At 34.6% G+C, this 20,545-nt stretch overlaps 1 protein-coding gene across 5 annotated transcripts in view; it reads right to left on the reverse strand.

Annotated features, from left to right (window-relative positions):
* Cad99C (cadherin 99C) overlaps nucleotides 1-20,545 on the reverse strand; it is a 163,345-nt gene that overhangs the window by 125,650 nt on the left and 17,150 nt on the right. Inside the window, exon 2 of one of the 5 annotated variants that reach the window (XM_076119702.1) lies at nucleotides 10,964-11,016. The exons of the other annotated variants lie outside the window; for them this stretch is intronic. The gene's annotated coding sequence lies outside the window, so the exon portion shown is untranslated. The remainder of the gene's footprint in view (nucleotides 1-10,963; nucleotides 11,017-20,545) is intronic. 5 annotated transcript variants of the gene reach the window in all.

The raw sequence follows: 20,545 nt of genomic DNA on the forward strand, positions 1-20,545 counted from the left end.
GGCCTGTCTTGTAGTAAATCACACGCTTCTTGTATCGGAATCAGGGTTGTTGCTGTTTCATTACAGAATACGAATATTTGGTTATAATTATCAAAGAATTCATAACCAACTAAGCTTACCCTGGCTTTCCATAAACAGAGTAGTGTAAAATTTACATTAACATTGACGTTCGTTGCATGTTTTGATTTAAATTCCAAGTCTTCATTTATTTTCCTGCTCAATGTCGTCAAATTCAATTCAGCAATTTAGACGAAAGAACGAGACAGACAGTATAAATTCTTTGTGTTATTTAAAAAAAAAGGTTAAACCAACATAAGCAATGAACTTGGTACAAATCATCTTCTCTAAACTTTTGAGTAACCCTAAGTACAACAAAGATGTTTATGCATATCAGAAAGTCGCTTTAACATCGACAAGACAATTTATTACGTACTAAGCCCGAGTTTCTCAACCTAATGTCCGATAACATAATGGACTTATCAAAGCACCTATAGTCTGCCAACTTAGGAGAGAGCAAGTTAGGTGAGGCCCGCGGATGGCCAACGTACACAAAACAGAGAGTTGAGAACATCAGTGGCTTATGCAGCAAACCGTGACTATTTGAAACAGCTACTTTATTTTGGACATACACAGAATTATTAGCTATAATCAATAAACATCGTGCGTGCTGAAGCTCTTTACTAAGTCGTCGGAATATACTGCTTGCAAAACTTAAAGAAAATAGCATTGGAACAATGACATGATTACACACTTAATGCTTCAATTGCGTGACGTTTTTGCCTTTTTTAAACCGGTTACACAATAGAAAATTTTATTATAACCATGGAGAATATTATGCGTGTTAGTTGCGTAAAGGCAATCCCGGGTAATGTAATCTGTTGGGTGGTTAAAGACCACCCGCGTTTCTTCCCTCGGTTTCTTATATTAATATAATCGATGTTCTTGTAAAACACCTTACGAGTTGATCGATTATTTCCGAGTTTATCGATAAGTGATTATGTTACATAGTTGATTACTTTTACATATGATTGAGGATTATCGTTTGTTGATATGCATTTATTTTTGTTTCTTATAATGTGTTAAATATTGGAGATTGTGTTTGCTATAAAACCAGATAAGATGTCGTTGTCAAAGTAATTGATAGTCCGTTAATTTTTCGGTTTTTTTCCACTTTATCATATTGAACATACCGTCTTGAACTTACTTATTAAAAAAATACGAAGCATGTGTTGAAAATTATGTCATATTTTTACTATTTCAGATTTGACAGAGGTATAATCAGCTATAAAAATATGTATACTTGGTTAATCAACTTTTTTGTATGTAGTATCAATCTTATTCTTCAACAAACAAAATTTGGTTGAAAGGTGACTGATAACAAATAAGTTACACATCCCTGCCCTTCTAAGCAAGGCAGTTTAAACATTCGTAATTTCCCGAACTGTTTGCCTTAAGCAAGTCGCTTGTTTTACACCGAACTCGAAGCTTTACAAGGTATTTAGCTGACTTTTACTTTGTTATTTTATTTTGCAATTGTAGTTAGAAAGTACAGCGTCTTTGCACTAAAGCTAAGCTAAGCCAAATAGCCGTAGCTGAGTAAACGGTCATGTTAATAGAATAAGCAATTTCGGAAAGGACATTTAATTATGTTATTAATGTGTGAGATGTGCCCTTATTGAAATTGAACTTAAAGTTATGCCATCCATAACCTGTCTTAATCTTTTTACTGACAGTGAAAAGTAATAAAATAAAACGCAGAACTTTACCTTAAAGTATTATTTAAAAGACAATATGTTGGAAAAATAACCTTTTAAACCAAGATAGTTGAAGAATTCTGGCAAAGAAATTAATGATGACAGAACGACATGTTTCGCATATTTTATACGCACGTGAAGTTTTTATGAATATAAATTGTAATTTTTACTGCGAAAATGTCACATGCATATTATTCAAGAATTGCATTTCATAAGTTAACTTTATGGTGACGTAATGAACAGGTTAAGTTATAAGATTTACCTACTTATGGACTTGATTGAAAACGTTAAGTGTGACATTTTACCTGGATGTGAATTATTCATTGTGATGATGTAGAACGTAATTATGGTGATGAAGTCGATCGCGAGCATCGTCCTTTACATTTTTAATCTTATTAATATGGTAAGAAGATCGTTTTGGGGCCTAAACCCTATCTCTAAAATAAATCGACATTCCGTCGCGTCGTTTAATTTCTATAAATTAAAAAAAAAAATCGTCTTTCGATTCTCTAGCCAATGACATCAGAATGTCAAAACTGCCAAAAAGTTACTTACGTGGTCATAGAACTTAAACAGCGACTTGCTGTAGCTTTATATTATCTGGGGGCACGGAAGTGCCCCCGCAAGTCGAGCCAAAAAAAAGCGGCACGGCCGTAACATCCTTTTCTCGAAGCAATTCGGGCTATTTTTGACACCCCTATAATTTCGTTGTGGATAAAACAAGAAGCCTGGATTTTCAGCAACTAATTAGTCATTGTATAAACACGATATATTTAAAATTTCAGTCAATTTGAACCAGTAGTTTAAGAATGACAACTTGTTAAAATTTTGAATTTTGTCACTCACTGATTCACTGACTCACTGACTCACCGATCATCAAAAGTCTAAGGTACTTCTAGCAGACTTAGAAGCTTAAAATTTAGAATACATATAGGGTTTAGTGTCTTAATCATGGGAAAAATGTAATATTTTCTAATTTCGGTCCAGTTTTCTAAATACACCAACTGCAACAATAACTTTGTATTCCCATATAAATGTATAAGATTACAAGGTTACATTTGCAGTTAATGAATTATTATTACTGTAGAAAATAAAATAAATAGGTGTAAATGAGTACCTACTATATGAGGCATAACGGGAGGGGGTATAGGGTGGGTAAGGGTGTTTTGCCCATGAAACTGAACAACATTTCCATAGGAAAATATGTTGAATTATAAAAAAAACGTCTTTCCATTCAAATTGGACTTATGTTCGCTCTACAAAAAGAAGTGAGATGCCATCAAAAACATTCTGTAAAAACCTCAAGTCTCGCCGTAAAAAGTTGTGAGATCTGTATAATACCAAGTCGATTAATCTATTTAGTCTCTACTTAAAGGACCTTCTGTCTTAAGTTATTACGTATGTTATTATCATGCCAATTTAAAAAAAATACCTTTAAAACAAATAGATCGACTTGGTCATCGCAAGAGAACACAAATTCGCCATTATTAACATTTCAGGAGCATTAACTTCTCGTCGTGCTGTGTAGTATACTAATAATTAAATCATGCGATGGCCAGGTCGGTCTATTTGTTTTAAAGGTATATTTTTTTAAATTGGCATGATAATAACATACGTAATAACTTAAGACAGAAGGTCCTTTAAGTAGAGACTAAATAGATTAATCGACTTGGTATTATACAGATCTCACAACTTTTTACGGCGAGACTTGAGGTTTTTACAGAATGTTTTTGATGGTACATATTATGTATGAAGACAACTGTTAAATACCAAATCTATACTAGTATTATAAAGCTGAAGAGTTTGTTTGTTTGTTTGAACGCGCTAATCTCAGGAAATACTGGTCCGATTTAAAAATGATTTCAGTGTTAGATAGCCCATTTATCGAGGAAGGCTATAGGCTATATATCATCACGCTACGACCAATAGGAGCAGAGTACGAGTAAAAAATGTTACAAAAACGGAGAAAATTTTGTCCCATTCTCTCTTATGTGACGCAAGCGAGGTTGCGCGGGTCAGCTAGTGATAACCTAAAAGTTACGATCACTTACGATGTTATTATTGAATTTAAAGCTAGTTAATCAAATATGATTTAATCACAGGTATGTCAATAACGAATGTTTGGTAGTCGATAGGTGTACTCAAGCCTACAAGTGTATAGTACTGTAATACATTTTAAAGTATCAATGTACCATAACTGAATAATAGCCTTGTTGTAGAATATTTATCTCTGATTACAATATTAAATACCTTATTTATGGCACATGTTAACTAGAACTAGATTATTTATTATCTGCCTTCCTACTAAAGCCTTATTTGGTGTAGTTTTGTTACATTTATCCTAACATTATCAGTAAGATTGAGTGCATACAAGAAATATTAATAATGTATCGTTTAAGAACTGACAGTGTTCATTATTCTATTGATTTCAGAACATTAGTAATACTAGCTTATTGTTTTGAAAGTTAAGTACTTAGGTACCTAGTTATAATCTAATATTTCACAATACTATACAAGAGTCACGTGTATTTAGACAGATTTTGGTTTACAAACGATTGACGCTATTACCAGATTACCGGCAGCTAGCAACCGGAAAGATCAGAAATCTTGTCAACATAAGCCATCTCAACTAACTTCCACTGCTCGTTGACATTTGACTTAATCAATTTACGCATTCCTTTCATTCCTGCACAGGCTAGACTCTTCAAACAAAAACGTCAAAAGATACTACATCCGACATCGTATAAAGCATAGTCGCTTTCCTCGTCTGTGCTCATGTCTGTATATATGTATGCCTACATCTTTAAAACTACGCAACGGATTTTGATGTGGTTTACTTTTAAGAGGAAGGTTTATGTGTAAAAGTTACAAAGGTTTTTTTTGCAAAATAACTGTTTAAGCCGGGCGAAACCGGGGCGGGTCGCTGGTTTTTCATAAAACTTTATAGTGCTACGTGATTTAGTAAGGGATTTACTATTGCGTAGTAAAAAAAAAATTGTTAATAGTTTGTTCCTCCAGATACGGCACACCACTATTACGCACAGCAAAAGCTACAATGTACTTTAACTAAACTCAAAATCTTATCCGCTCTAAGCGGTTCATAAAAAACATAAACGATATTCTTATCAGTAAAACACCGCTATTACGCTATTAACACGAGGTAGAAAGTGAGGCCTACTTGCACATAGTTCACAATAGCACGAGACAGGCTTGTGGGACAAGTAGCTTGTATGTGAAATACACTGTGATAATAGAGATATAATAATAATAGGCCTGGAACTATCGCTACAATCTCTTATAAGATCTTATATTACTTGAAATCTGACTATCTCTTTATTTTTTAACTGAATAATAAAATACGTTAATTATATATTGCTATTGTTTGACAGTAGTCTCTCAGATAATTTGAAATCAATAATAAATTCTTAAATGTTCAGTATGAAAAAATAATCTGTAATTCTGAAGTGCCAAACCTAAGTTTTTTTTACTTCTCCAACAGAAATTAATAATTTAGGAAACAGATTTAGGTACAGTGCTTGCTTTCCGGTGCATCACGATTCTTTTTTTTATACCACGCCTACATTTTTCAGACACAAATACCTCTCATAGCTTTTGAATGCATTTTTTAAATCTTTTTTAAAAAATGACAAATGATTCGAATCCCAACGATCATTGGTACACTCTCGGTTTTATTGCATACTGTCTGACCGCTAAACCGTTCGCCAAAATTGCAAACCCAACAAGGTCAATCTACTTCGATTTCTAGTCATTACAGATTAAAACAAAAAACTTATACCGTTATACCTAAATCAGAGAGACTTACGTTTTCTTTTGCAACAAAAAGCAGAAGTATTGTTCACTGAAAATAGAAAAAAAGATTTGTACCTATAGATATTTATATACTTGGGTACTGGATTTTTTCGATGCAGGATTATTGGGTAATGTCGTCTATGGTAGTGTGACGGCAATAAACCACCCCTCTTGCTATCATTCGACTGCGTCGATAGAAGAATCATTATTTGTATCATTATGTTAACATACATTAACGTGAAATAATTCAGTATAAGTCAATAAAATAACCAAAACAATTAAAAATAATATCGAAAAACTGCTTCAATAATGTTTTCGTGAACCAAAATGTATGTAAAACTTATATTTGTTTATCGGTTTACCGTAGAAAGTGACTCCCACTCCTCTAAAGCCTCACTTATCGTTCGCACGAAAGTGTTTATTCTTCCGGTAAAGTGTCTTGTAAAATTATATGGGTATCGTGACGGTGTTGCTTAAGCGGATTTATACGATTGCGAATATCCGATGGATCGGTAATGTACACGGGTAAGTAAATACAACAGACTGTACTATCCATTACCTACTAATAACAAACGAATCTTGCATAATTAGTGAATAATACAGCTACTTATATCTCCTGCATTTTTAGAAACCTTAATTATAAAAGAGACGCAAGAACGGACTTACAAAAACTACACGCCTCAGGTTAAAAACGGGGTTAAAAAGCTTTAGAAAGACTAGAAATGTCACGGTTTGGTCATTAACGAATTTATCGTTTCCACATGACATGCTCGCGGTTTAAATAAGGTGATAGCCTAAAATCATCGTAACATTAATATTAACGTATATCGTATAAAATTCACACACTGATTGCACTCGTAAAGCCAGGATGTTTTCTATAAACTCCATTAACGGAAACGCTACTACTTAGCAAATTATTTGATCATTAGTTACAATAACTGCACACAGGATGAAGTGTCAACTGTCAACACATTTATTATACTATGCGCTTGGCCACATTATATTACTCGCATACCACGAGGTTCGTTAGATGCCTATTGAAAGGTTTTTTTTTATTCTGTAACTTACTAACGGACGGAATTTCGTTTACCACCTTTTAATGCCTTTACAATGTTTACACATGTACCTTTCTTTTAAATCACTCTAACTAATAAATCGGGTGTATACTCTTAAAAATCTAAGCGGAATGCCCAGAATATTAACGTTAAGACAACGAAAAGTACAACAAATAATATAGCAGGTAATTTACTATCATTAATGACGGACACAATATTCAATGATCTTAAACAAAGTTACACAAAAGTTTAAGTCAGAATTTGACCAAAGCATCTTGCGTCGTCTTTGCAGTAATATTATAAGGCCATAAATCAAAATTTACGCAAGAAAAGTAAGAGCTAACAAACTTGTCTCGTAACTAGAACAGATTTTCATTTAACAATCAAATCATTTCCTGACCTAAATACAAACAGATGACTTATTGAAGTCCAAGATACAATAGGAATAACGACAAGTTACTGGCCCATTGTTTATAAACAGTCAACTTTGTTTACTATTCGCGTGGGGAGTTGTTATTTGGTGCTCTTTCATTCATACTTTTGTGTGAAAGCGAAATGAATGAGGGAACCACACCTCTAAAACTATGTTTGATAAAGTGATTTAGCAGAAAAACTTATTAGGAACAAATTGTGACATGTATGTATGTACATATATTGTAACCATTACAAAAGCAAAGATAGCTAAGATTGTAAGAAATTTGTCCCGAATTGAATTGATGGTGATAGTCAAGTAACTCGAGATTATAATTTGCTATGCAATGTTTGACCAATATACACAAATACATGAAATGGCCAACATAAATAAAATAATTCAAATACGCACGCCACAAAATTTGTAGCGCCACTTATCGTTTACGATCCTGAATAATACGCCATATCTTAACCAAGATTATCCGTAACTGATTCAATATTATTTGCGAATTAGAAGTGCTTATCAAAACGTACTAATCTTAAATACATTACGATACTTTGTGTACTTACGACATGTTCATTCTAGTCAACAATTGTAAATCAATTTATCTCGCGATACAGTTGCTAATTCTTTTTAAATGATTTTACACAATTGTATCTGTGAATCGAAGACACAATGGATGTACAAAAGCGGCTACGAAACTGTAAATATGATTCGTTAGTAGATAAGGAAAGTAAGAGCATTTAGTTTGACAGCTAGCGGCCATCTTGGATTTAGTGTCAAAGGTCGCGCGCGCGCAAGTTTCTCCACAAGCAGATGGGTTATTTCGCACACGAACATTACACGGCACAGCTAGCTAATAACATAATACCAGATTTCTTGAAAGTACAAATCGTGATGACTCTTCATGCCGAATGGAAATAAATTTCATTCGATTAAATAATAGCTTAGCACAAATAAAGCCTGTCCTCGAAAAACAGGCTTAACTGAAGGAACTGGTTCCCATTGTAATAGTCTACATCGTAAATACATATTCTTCGCATTATTTCACTTTTTGTTACACGCTGACTTAAACAATGCACGTTCATTCAATTCACGCCCCAAATAAGCCCGAACATGAGGTTAGTACACCAGTAAACCAGTAAATAGAGGAAATGCAGACGAGTTCAGGGGCAGTGACCCGAGCAACCGTCAGGCACCGTGACGTCGGATCGCCACTGCCATACGATTTCATCTAAACTGCTTTTGAAATACGTCATTTAGAGGCGAAAGGACCAAAAATGGCAACGGAATTCAGTTTCGTAAATGTTTAGGGATCTCTAAGAAGTTTTTGAAAGTAAGTGCTCGCACCATAATTGCTATTTTGAATAGGAATGCGGAAGATTTCAAATAATATGTGTTGTTTGACGGATTTAACTATCGTAATTTACGACGATAAACCTTGATTTGAACGAACCTTCATGAATAATCAAAAGGTTTGTTATAAAACATTTAACAATACGTAATTGTTGTTATTCAAATTTACTTAAAAGCGCCAATTTTGTTAGAAAACTACCTTAATTTGTTATGAACTGTTGTGCTTTTATCAGGATCAAAACATCACTAGACACAAAGCACCGGTTCTTGTTCTTCCATAGAATATTTATAATACATTTTGCCCAGATGCGCTCTAAACGTGAGGTGTCACTAGTTCAGCAATGGAGATCAAGGATATTGGAAACTGATTTATATGCCACGATCTTTGGTGTTTGCCCGTTAAGCTTTATAAGGCATCTTCTAACCATACGGTTCACGGTATTTTAACTCAAATAAACACAATATGAAATTGACTAACACGATTTAGAAACACGGTTTGACGCAACTAGATCGAAGCAAAATCGCCTGATTGACGTATATTTTGGCATGTTTATCAGATAATCTACATTGAACAAAAGAATTGACCGTATGTTATATTCGGAATCAGGTTTATTAAATCACAGAAGAGAAAGTGTATGAAGATCGAGATCTTGTAAAGTATCCCTTAGGGATGAATAGATTACCAAGATATGGATACGTAAGGCGTTCGGAGGGAGGATAAAAACAGTAGGGCTTAGAATTAACCAAGCATAAATAGTAATAGATTGTATCGAATTGCCTGCAAGCGTCAGTTACTTGCAGTCGACTTAATATAGTTACTGAGACGGTATGATAAACGGTGTAATAGCTAGTTTTATTCCACCAGGTTTGCCGCACATAGTTATTTATCACAACGGCAACGACCCCTCGTTGGGACTTTGTACAAGACGTAATAAACCAAACGAACTCGACTGGACGATGTCAAAAATGTAGGTATGCACGTCACACTTCAGTAAGCATGAGACATGACAAGACAAATGACATCACCAAAGAAAAAACACGTTCGATGCTCAAACTAAAAGAAAGATTGTGATGATGCCTAAATTCTTCGAAGAACGCAAGGCAAACTTTTTATCTACAACTATAAAATGAATACAAAGTTTCAATACTGCTGACTCGCGAGTACAATATTAGCATTGAAACTAGAATGATTGCCGAACCATCAATTTCAATCAATACATGCACAAATTGCACTTCAGATGACAATTACGGTAATGTTCTCTTAATATGTAAAGCTTTAGAACCAAATCAACTAAACATAGTAAAGATAACAAGCCAGTATCAGATAAAGGTTGTAAACACGAAGGACCAATGTTCGCGATGGTATCCAACTATCCAACGAGCGTGGAATGCATCACAAGCACTCCACATGCCAGTTGGACAAGATTATGTTGTTGAAAGACAAATGTGTGATGCAAACGGTGACATATTCGATGTAGATTCTAAGGAATGATTTGTGGATGAATTATTGCTAGGCCTGTTTTGGGATTGGTATGGTAATGTAGATGAGATGTTGCATTTCTTATGCATTTGTCAATTTGGTCTGATATAGTGTTCGATTTGTCTTAGTCTGTTTATGTTTGTTATTGTATGTAATAATTTAAGTCGTAGTAGAACTTCTCTTTGCCGTTTGTAATTACATATGTAAATAAGCTGTAATATTTGAATGTTTCGTCAGCACAAAAACTAAATAATTACCGAAAATTATTCATGAGTTATCGAGATTTCAAAGTTTCCAGCAAAACACATTTTTTGACGCGGAAATATTTAGGCACCCGCTGGCACCTACCTCGTTTTTCTTTAGATTTACGATACGGTAGATTCCGAACAAAAAGGTTTAAAGCCTTGATTATACAATATTATACATTGCTTACCACACCACAAAGAAACACGATCAGACGATCAGCTATTCAAATTGCATATAATCTAAACGCTAAAAATCACGCTGTGAATGCATAAGTATGTAATATATGTAAGAGATGTAATATATGGAAGTATTATGCACCAATCGCGATGCATAAAAACATTAGAAGGTGAATCGCTAGACGTAATGATAAAAGGGTTTTTATATGAAACGACAAAGACAATGTAACTTGAATCATTACAAAATCTATTATTCAATAAAAAAAATACGTTATTAATTAATATGGAAAGAGTGGGAGAAAAAACTGTTCTCAATAGCTCACTTACTGTTATTCTGCGGCTAAATAAAGGTTTTACTAATATATCAAGTAAAATAAATAGGTACCTTGAAATGAAGGTGCATGTTGCAGATTTAATTCTATCCTATTGAAGGTAAGTGCCGTGCGATATGGAATGCGCGTCGGGTACGTGTCGGTATCGTACCGTCTAATAGTAAAAGCTCAATGAACGGTAAACGCTTATAATGCGAACACTTGACATTGTTCGATGATGTGACTTTGTTTCTGCTTGCATAATACATCGTAATAACGTAATGGATTTTCTTCAGTAACCGTGGGATTTTTACAACGGAACCTGACTCTTATAACGGACAATATTGCTGTATGGTGACTTACCAAAGCTTAAACTATGACGTGTGATGGTCAATATTGGTTGATCAGGAACTTACCTGAAAAGAAGAAACCGTAAACATACATATATTATGTCAACATTATAATAATAGAATTTGTAGAAGGCTTCCGAGATTCATCTACATGATGATTTCAAAAGTACATCGTTTCCCTATTTTTACAACCATAAAAATGTATCAACGGATAGAGACAGCGTGTTATATCTCTTGTTATTTGATCTAGCAGTACATACAAACGTCCAGTTACAAATAACATTCTCAGACAACACAAGATAAGGTTCTAATAAGTACCAAAAACGACTCCACCGACATAGGCCTATCGTAAATATGGATACTGTTATCGAAACACCAAGGACCATTCAAACATAACGTTCCTAGTATCACATCCTATAAAATAGGGTAAACGCACCAAAACACGACAGTGTAGTCGGCCCTTTTGTTTCAGATAAGGCTGCTATTACTCGCGTTTGCGGTGTGCCGAGGCGGAAGCGATAAAGTTGCCAGCCGTGAGGGAATCAGATTGGTGGCGTCACCCCATCTATTGGCACGAGAATGGAGCAATAGTGACATGAAGAATAACATACTGGAGGCTGAATGAATTTCCTTTGCCTTAAATGTAAACTAAATGAGTATGTGTGGTATCCCCTACATACTAAAGCCTGATCATTGAAGCTGCATATTGTGTTTATTTTTCTAGAGTACATTTTTTTAGTACTGTTATATTAATCAGAAACATAAATAGTTCTATGTTTTATAGTTTCTTTAGAGGGACATTTTAAGAACGAAGGCAAGGGATATAAAAAGTATAGAATCAAAAGGTACACTTCCTCTTTATATAATTGAAGTCGTGTCTTAGAACTTCATTAATACTTATTAGATTTTATTCTCTAGTTAATTAATGATATCATTAGTTTAGACACGCAGTAGTTATTAATATTGTTTTGACAGGGACTGACCTTTATAGATTTATGCAACTAGGTAGGTACACTGATTTATTCGATTAGATATAGTCACTGAGTAATTAAAACTACTGTTACTATCAGCTCATCAGTGGGGATGCTATTTGGATCTAATTGAAATTATCCTTTTAAATATGAACCTTACCCTTATCCGAAATGTTAAACTACGTACGTACTAAATGTTTAACTAATCAATACATAGTGTACCTACTCGAGTCTATTTTACCTAAAATAAAGACGTTATATAACGCACGGAATCTATCGTGACAATCGTATTTAAAAACTTGTCCCCAATAAACAAAGCATTCGTAAAAATATTGCTAACTAAATTAAACACAATCATATCTTTTATTTAATGCACCCAGTTTTATGCTCCATGCCTTTCTTTTCGCCCTTTCGTCAATATCAGATTGAACCGGTTTCCTTTCACGCTAAACCGTTTAACTGTATGCGAAAAATATAAGCCGTAGAAATGACTTAAGTAGGTTCATGTGAGCACAGCATATATTGAGAGCGTATTCCAATAAGCAGTGACGATGCAAACTTGAGGTAAGAATTTACTGTATTTTTTGTTTGTACTTTTTACTTTCAATAGGTGGATATTTAGGGAAACAATCAGCACTAGTAATGGACTATAATGGACAAAATCAGCTTATCATTAAATACGGTCGTAATATAAAACGGAATTGCCGATACACTTAATTAAGTTTTTGAATGATTGACAGGAAACGATAAAGAAATTGAGGCCGTTGGGGAAGTTTAGGGGAGACTTTATACTACAGGAACGCCATTCTTTAGCACTGGTAACTGTCACAAATATTATACGAAAATCTGATCAGCGCCTGTAGCGAGTGGCGTAGGAACTGTTTTCGCAGTACATTTTCAATGTCACTCTCGAAACTCGATAGTAACGACTCTAAAGAATCGCGCTACTGGTTAAAAAATATTCAAGTCTAGAACTGGGGTTGAAGGCAATTTTTTGTGTTAATAAGGATCAATATCAAATATCATTTGAACATAAGTAAAAGTTCTTGATACGCATACTAACGTATGTATCAAAATGACAGCGATAGAGGTCTTACGAAAGGCGCCATGGAAACAATAATTTTGTATGGAAACAACCGATCATTACGCGTCGCAACATTGTACGTAAATGATGTTTAATAATATCTGTATATGAACAGTACTTTGATTGGTCACGGTTATTTTGAAGATCATGATGCGTTTATTGAACCTGTAGTATCGTAATAATGTATGACCCAATATGTATTGATCATGGGACCCATGAAAAGAGATATATTAACGTTTGTAAGCCGGGGCTTTAAAAACTTGGGTTACATAATTTCATTATTACAAAGCGACTTCAAGCTTTTAATATACCAAACTTGCAGCGCTACAAAACAATTTGATCTAATGACCTTATCAAGCAAATTAAGTATATAATAACTTACTTGTATATTATCTATCACAAAAATCTATAAGTGATAAAACCACTGTAAAATCTCGTAGTCGCGCAAGACCTCCAGCAATAGCGGTATATTATTTAAAGAAAAGAATAATAAAATACCTTGCCCGCTTAAACAGGTCAATAAATAAATAACCAAATAAAATTACTCAACAGTAAAATGCCACTTGAGTTATGAAAAGTGAAAAGAGAATGAATAAAAAGGTCGAAAAGATTTATGCAACATTACTTTATAATGGACATTTTTATACAACTAGCTATGCCCGCGACTTCCGCACAACGTATGCACGATTTATTTTAAAAATAAGTATTTTTAACAACTTCTTTGCCTTATTGTGGTAAAAATTAGAGGCAGGACGATCAAATACGTATGAACAGATTTTGAATTCCTTCTATCGCCAAAGTGTAACACCAAATACTTGCGTATTTCCGAAACAAACATACAGTTCAAAAGTAGCTCAGATAGTTGTGAGAAATCATTCAAATCTCTTAACACTTTATTATTTACTTAGATCAAAAATGACAAGGCCATTTCTTGACTTTCTCATTTCAAAACATCTTTCATTTCATTGTTCACGAATAAGAATTAAAAGCCTTTAGATGCTATCAATTTAACAACAAAATAGCTGATGATTTCTTAGAAATCGTGTATTTTGTTAATCTTTATGCAAATGTCAAGGATTGGGTGATTTCTTGTTCTGGAGACTTACATAAAGGAGAAATACATTTATTTTTAGGAAATATGAAAGAGGTAAATCTGATAAGGCGGTGTCATACATAACGTGAACTCGAGTAGGTGGTACTGTATTCTTTATATCATAAATCGTTTTCTACTGCGAATTAAAATAACTTTATGCAATTGGGAATTATAAAACTACTTATTGGTAAAAGGATTTCCCGAATCGGTGTTACAGTTCCTTAGACAGATGTGTTTGAACAAACAAACACCGATATCGATATAGGTTGTGTATGTGTATGTGTGTGTTTCCGTAATATCGCGTATTATAAAATCAATAAAGAAATACGAAAAAGTAAGTCGTTTAACAAACAAGTCCGTACCAAGGGCATTTAAAGAAAGTAGTTTTATCGGTTTTGGTTCATTTTATCATTCGATACAGATTTTTTGTAACAAAATTTCGCCATTTCGTGACTAAAGGGCAAACTTTACTTTGTTAAAGTTTTCTATTTTTCACTGCTACTAGCAAGTTTACTTAATCAAACCACTGTTAATAAGTGGCTAAAGAGCTCTAGATTCTGCAACAGACAAAAATCAACTAAGGTAAACTGGAAGTTGAACACGAGACTTGGTAATTCGCAGCCGTGCGTCACCGAAGTAATCTCAAAAATATTTCATAACATTTGGCCCCAAAAAATACACTCAGGAACTTGTGATTCGCAGTCACATTATAGACGGCCAGGCAATTCGAAGAATACGCCATCTTACGTTTTTCCTTACTTTATTCCAATACCTACAATTAGAAACTATAAAAGCCTCACAAGTCTCAATGACACTGTTTCTCAGGAAAATGACTCACTTAACCATTCGACATTTTCAATCTCTCACGAACAACTCGAGTATTCGCACGTAGAGACATCTCCTACCATTTAGTGCAGTTCCGTTACACGCAATTCGTGGGAGAACTAAACAAAGACAATCTATTCAAATGTTGGTACAAAATGCCTTGTTAGCATATGCATGGGTTATGTAAATTCAACTTATTACCGTTTAATATGTCAATACTTTGTATTTTACTTGACGTTTTTGCTTAAACTGATGGAAGATACGGTCGTTGACGATGTCCCGCTTTTTACATGAACACCGTTGTGGAATATACAAACAGTAGGATATTCAAAGAAATATTGCATTTTAAATCTTTTCTTTAGCGATATTTTATACACAGTAAAGTTTTGTATGCTTATTAAACATACCTACTTATAATTCACTTGGCAATGATCTAGCATGAAATACCTACCTACCTATGTGTACTAGTCTAACTACCGAGGCAAAATATAAATATATTTTTATATGGAAAAGAGAGTCGAAATGTATATATATCTTTAAAAAAATCGTTCTCTTCTTATAAAAGTTAAAACAGTGAACAACAAAAATTATATCTCTAACTTCGCTTTGCTCTCCATTAGGGTTTTACCAAATCTGCGAGTAATTATATTCGGTGAATGACATCAGACAGAGCGTTTTTTCAACGCCGTCTATCAAACTGGCTGAACTTTATAGAATTGCATATTAAACAAAAAAGAAAACATTGAATTTTAATATTAGCAGTTGAGAATCCGTTGAAAAAACTGATTAGCAAACACAATAGCGCACGCTTTTAACATAAAAACTTATTTTTTGTTCGTTTCCTGACCTCCATTTTAAGTGTCTGAATGTTTAATTGTTTATTCTTTTTATTATGTAGATTTTAATATACAATCAAAATATATTACTATTTTGACCTCTGGAAGTCAGATTTAATTACAACATTAGTTAAATATAGACGACAGAGAAGATTATTTTATACTTGCCATTTAAACAGATCCTCAAAGTTAGATAGTAAGTACATCGAAATATATCTATAATCTGATCTTCAATAGTGAAGAAACGATTGCACTACAATGTTAGTCGAATAGGTCGATCGGATTACAAATACGCTTTTGAACGACAAGTGGTTTGAATCTTTTCCCATCAAGAATAAGGCACAAATACTTTAAGGACGAACCGTCGCCAGCATTGGAAAATATAATCATGTGACTAGAATTATATTATTCTTAGGTAGAATAATTTGATGAGATAGTTTCTGATGTTCTACACAGAGGAACAAATAGGAAAGATATTAATAAAGTATGTATGTAAGTATTTTTCACTTTCTACTGAACACAACCGTCTTCGACTACCTTAAATGGCCGCAATATTTTACATAACGTACTATTACTATAAACAATAGCTGAGTGCTAATAATGCACACCCTCGTTATTCAAACAAAACACCCATTAACGATACGGCACGGAGCTTTCACAATAAAAATCGAAAGTCATACGCATCAGCGATTCTGAACGCTATTTCACACGTGGAGCGGATTTGGTTTGAAAAATTCGCGACGGCATCAAGCACAGGGCCGCCATACAAAGTTCTTTGGACGTTACTTTTTCCTTCTTTTCAGTTGTAAAGGATTTATGATTTCAAAGGACTAACTAGCTGACCCGCGCAACTTCGCTTGCGTCACCTAAGAGAATGGGTCAAAATTTTCCCCGTTTTTGTAACATTTTTCGTTGCTACTCCGCTCCTAATGACCGTAGCGTGATGTTATATAGCCTATAGCCTTCCTCGATAAATGGGCTATCTAACACTGAAAGAATTTTTCAAATCGGCCCAGTAGTTCCTGAGATTAGCGCGTTCAAACAAACAAACAAACAAACAAACAATCAAACAAACAAACAAACTCTTCAGCTTTATTATATTAGTATAGATGACTATGACTAAGCACCGAAATCTAAGAAAAGTAAAAATGAAATCTGCATTATCAGATTTAAGAAGTTATGGAGACGTAAATTTAACATAATGGATACAAATATAAATAGAATAGGAGATCTTATCGTATCGAAAAGTTTACTACAAACAAGCTAGTTAAAATCGAGAGCACATTCTCATTTTTCTTTCAAACTTCAAATATTTAGCATACGATAACCCTAGCATACACGATGAAGCCCATTGTTCCGGAGATTGATGTTCATGTAGTACTCGTAATGGTAGCTCGTGGGAGAACTGGGAATATAGAACATGTGAACAGTACTTTAAATAGTATTTAACTTGATATCTTTGCTATTAACGTTCCCATAGTGAATACAGTAAGATGTCTACGTACTACTTAATCGTTGAATAGATCAGACTGTTGCAAAATGTAGTATCATCAATCTTAGGCTTGATAGAATTCATTAGCTGATATTCTGCTGTCATTTCAATGTGTATCAGAGAAAGTGTAGCGTAATGATTGGCTGGTTACGGCAGTGGTTCGATTCGGTTTCAAGTTTGATGAAATTTAAAGGCAGAAGAGGAATAGTACAAGATGAGCGGTTTTTTTTTTTCGTTTCTACCTGCATTGATCTCGTTTCGACGAGCACCGGCCCTTGCAGGGTTTTTGGTGATTAACCCTGACTTTATTACATTTTATACTCAGCAGCGCCCATTCAAAAAGCATATTCTGTTGAAATCCTAAAATGGCAAAGTTAAAACTGTTTTTATCAAAATCATCAAACTCATTAAGCACACACGAGTCTCCTTTTTTACCACATACTTAGTTCTCCGAAATACCAAGGTTATATGAACCCCACCCATTCCTCTATCATACATCTAACAGGCAGCTAATGGCCAGCGCGATGGCAAACAAATGGTCGCGATACGAGACAAAAAGTTGCTTGTCTCAAACAGGTTCCGCAGATGTATGGAGTACAACCCACATCCGGATGACGCACAGATCGGGTGACTTGTGCGTGTTGCCTGTGACGGTGGCTCAGTCAAAAGTGCATAGCAATTGGATACGCGTACAGTTGTACAAGTCCGAAGTATTAAATTAACTTTTGAATGTACAAATATGTTCAGTTAGAAAGAATAGTAAAGAGAAACGATTTACAAATAAATTGTAGACTACTCATTATGACGTACGCTCAATACAATCACGCAAGATGAAGCTCAAACAAAACAAATATTTTCAAATCAAAACACTACGCGCTACGGAACAACGACTCACACTTCGATCTAATAGAGTTATTTCAAACAATGCGGGTGATCGGAACAGAGTCATCAGGCCTTCCCACGATTACAGAGACCCGTGTTTTTTATACAACCCAAAACACGAAAAGAGATTGGGACTCGCCGGGAGCCATCCCACCGTCCGAAGCAATAATGATAGGGATCTAAGCAATTACTCTAAGCATGAAACAACACATTCATAAAGGCTTGGTGCAGACGGCAAAATATTTCAAATGACGTCATTTAAATCGTGAGAGAATGCTTACTGATTCAAGACACTGAGGTAATGTCATAAAATGACTAATTTGTAGGCGCCTTAATATTTTAATGTAACACCCAAAAAGAGTCGTGATTTAGAACGCGTTGTTGGAATTCTTAAACAATACCGATTGAAGACGTAACAAAAAATTGGACTTTATGTAACTACAGGAAGTGATTTAACCGATAGTTCCGGCAGAGAATAGTTCGCAATTCAAGACCAACATAGTTCGAAAATAGACGGAATTGTATCAGAAGCAATCATCAGTTTGAACGCGCGCGTGCATTTATCTGAGAGTAATGTCGAGGTCGAGTAGTAATGGTTAATCTTGCATTCAAAGTAATAAGAAAACCTTGGAAAAATAGAATACCGAAAGAAAGTGCTACTTTCCCAACTCAATGATTCTCCTTTAAAAGATTGTGGTTATAATTTTCTACTCATGTCATGTCATACACGAAGGTAATCTTCGTATCTATAATATAATCGATCATTTGGACTCTTGATTTAATAACAACCGGTCTTGACAGGCAAATTCAAAGCGTAATTTTGGTCACCAGACGAAAAAGTTTGTGACCTAGATTCTATATCTTTTGTAGCTTTATCGATAGACCAGTCTAGCTTTATAACTTAGATAACTTATTGTCGCAATTATGTCCCGAAAGATAGATAAGTATTGTTAAGTGCAATCAATTGGTTGGTTATTTCAGATCGATTATTCGCTTCGTCGCCCGCTTTGACCGAACCCCGTTAATGGACACCGGTAAATATTTTTCTACAAAAAATCTTAACTGTAACTATTGCTAAAGCCGACTGCTTAAAGGTTGATCGGACTGGATAATTTAATCATTTCGAAATGGGAAGTGTTTGGACAAAATTAAACTTGTTATGCTATGGAAGAGTGATCATAATAACAGTTTTTGTCGCCATTATTTATAGGCTAAACAGCACTCTCTGATCATAATAAAAATGTAACACCTTTTCATCAGAAGAAACTACTTACTACAAATTACCAGATAATTCTAGCAAAAAATTATAGCCTCGAATCACGTAAGCTTAAGAAACAATTCAAACATGAGATTTGCAATCTCTCGATAGATTGACAAGGCGTCAATCGGTACACGTTGAATGTTTATTATTATGAAATTACTTGACTATTGATCAGACAGTTTCATAGTTTCGAACAAGCGCATATTTCAATCTGAAAGTTACTTCACCAGTATAGAGTACCTGTATAAAATTAACTTGTAACTTTACGACAAAGTAAACATTGATAAAATAAGATCCCATTCCAGATTGGACACTATAATAAGCCATTATAATGTATTCGTCATGTTTTAGCTATAAAGGATTGCATAAGTTCTGCAGCAAGTCACAATTGCAACATAAGAGGTAGTAATCGTTGTTCATTGCTCATACATAAATATCGATCTGGAACACCGAACGCTGGCCCACAAGCCGAGAATAAAAAGAAAAAAATTGAAGGCCTTATTCCGTGTACGTGTTGGTTTTGTACCGCGTTTAACAAACAAAAGGTTGACCGTGGTTGCGAGGATTCGGGGGGTAGGTGAGAGAATGGAGAGGGGGGTACGGGAGAGAATACGACACGGTGCGCAGGCGCATTCAAAGAAGCCGCAGGATAGAGCCTCTGCGGTCAGATGCGACGGCACAGGAAATTCGATTGTCTCGCTTCAAAACAAAAACTGTTGTTTATGATTTTGAGGTATCATTAGTGAAGATCTGAAGCTACTTACGTCTTTGAGATTCGTAAAAAAATATGCGGCAGATGTTTTTGATTCAAAGAAAGGGTTTGAATGATTGACAAGATAACGTAACGTTGAATTTCTTGACATGTGTAAGACCAACGAACATGTTCCTGCAGCTTTGTTGTGAACTTTAAGGTCTATTATAATCTTTAAACTCACTTGCTTTGAAATGTTATACTTCTGGTGTACTCGTTTTAACTTATGTTTCGTAAATAATAGTCCGAGAAGTAAAAAAATCATAAAAAATAAAAGTACCTATGTTTTTTTTATTTAACACCTACTCTACACTTTTCGAAGCTCTATAAAATACCGTGAGCCTTCTCGCCGAATCATCGTTGCTGTTCGTTGAGCCGCGAACGTCATTTGTCGTCAGTG

The sequence above is a fragment of the Anticarsia gemmatalis genome, chromosome 11, assembly GCF_050436995.1.
Source record: "Anticarsia gemmatalis isolate Benzon Research Colony breed Stoneville strain chromosome 11, ilAntGemm2 primary, whole genome shotgun sequence".
In the NCBI taxonomy this organism is placed as follows: Eukaryota; Metazoa; Arthropoda; class Insecta; order Lepidoptera; family Erebidae; genus Anticarsia; species Anticarsia gemmatalis.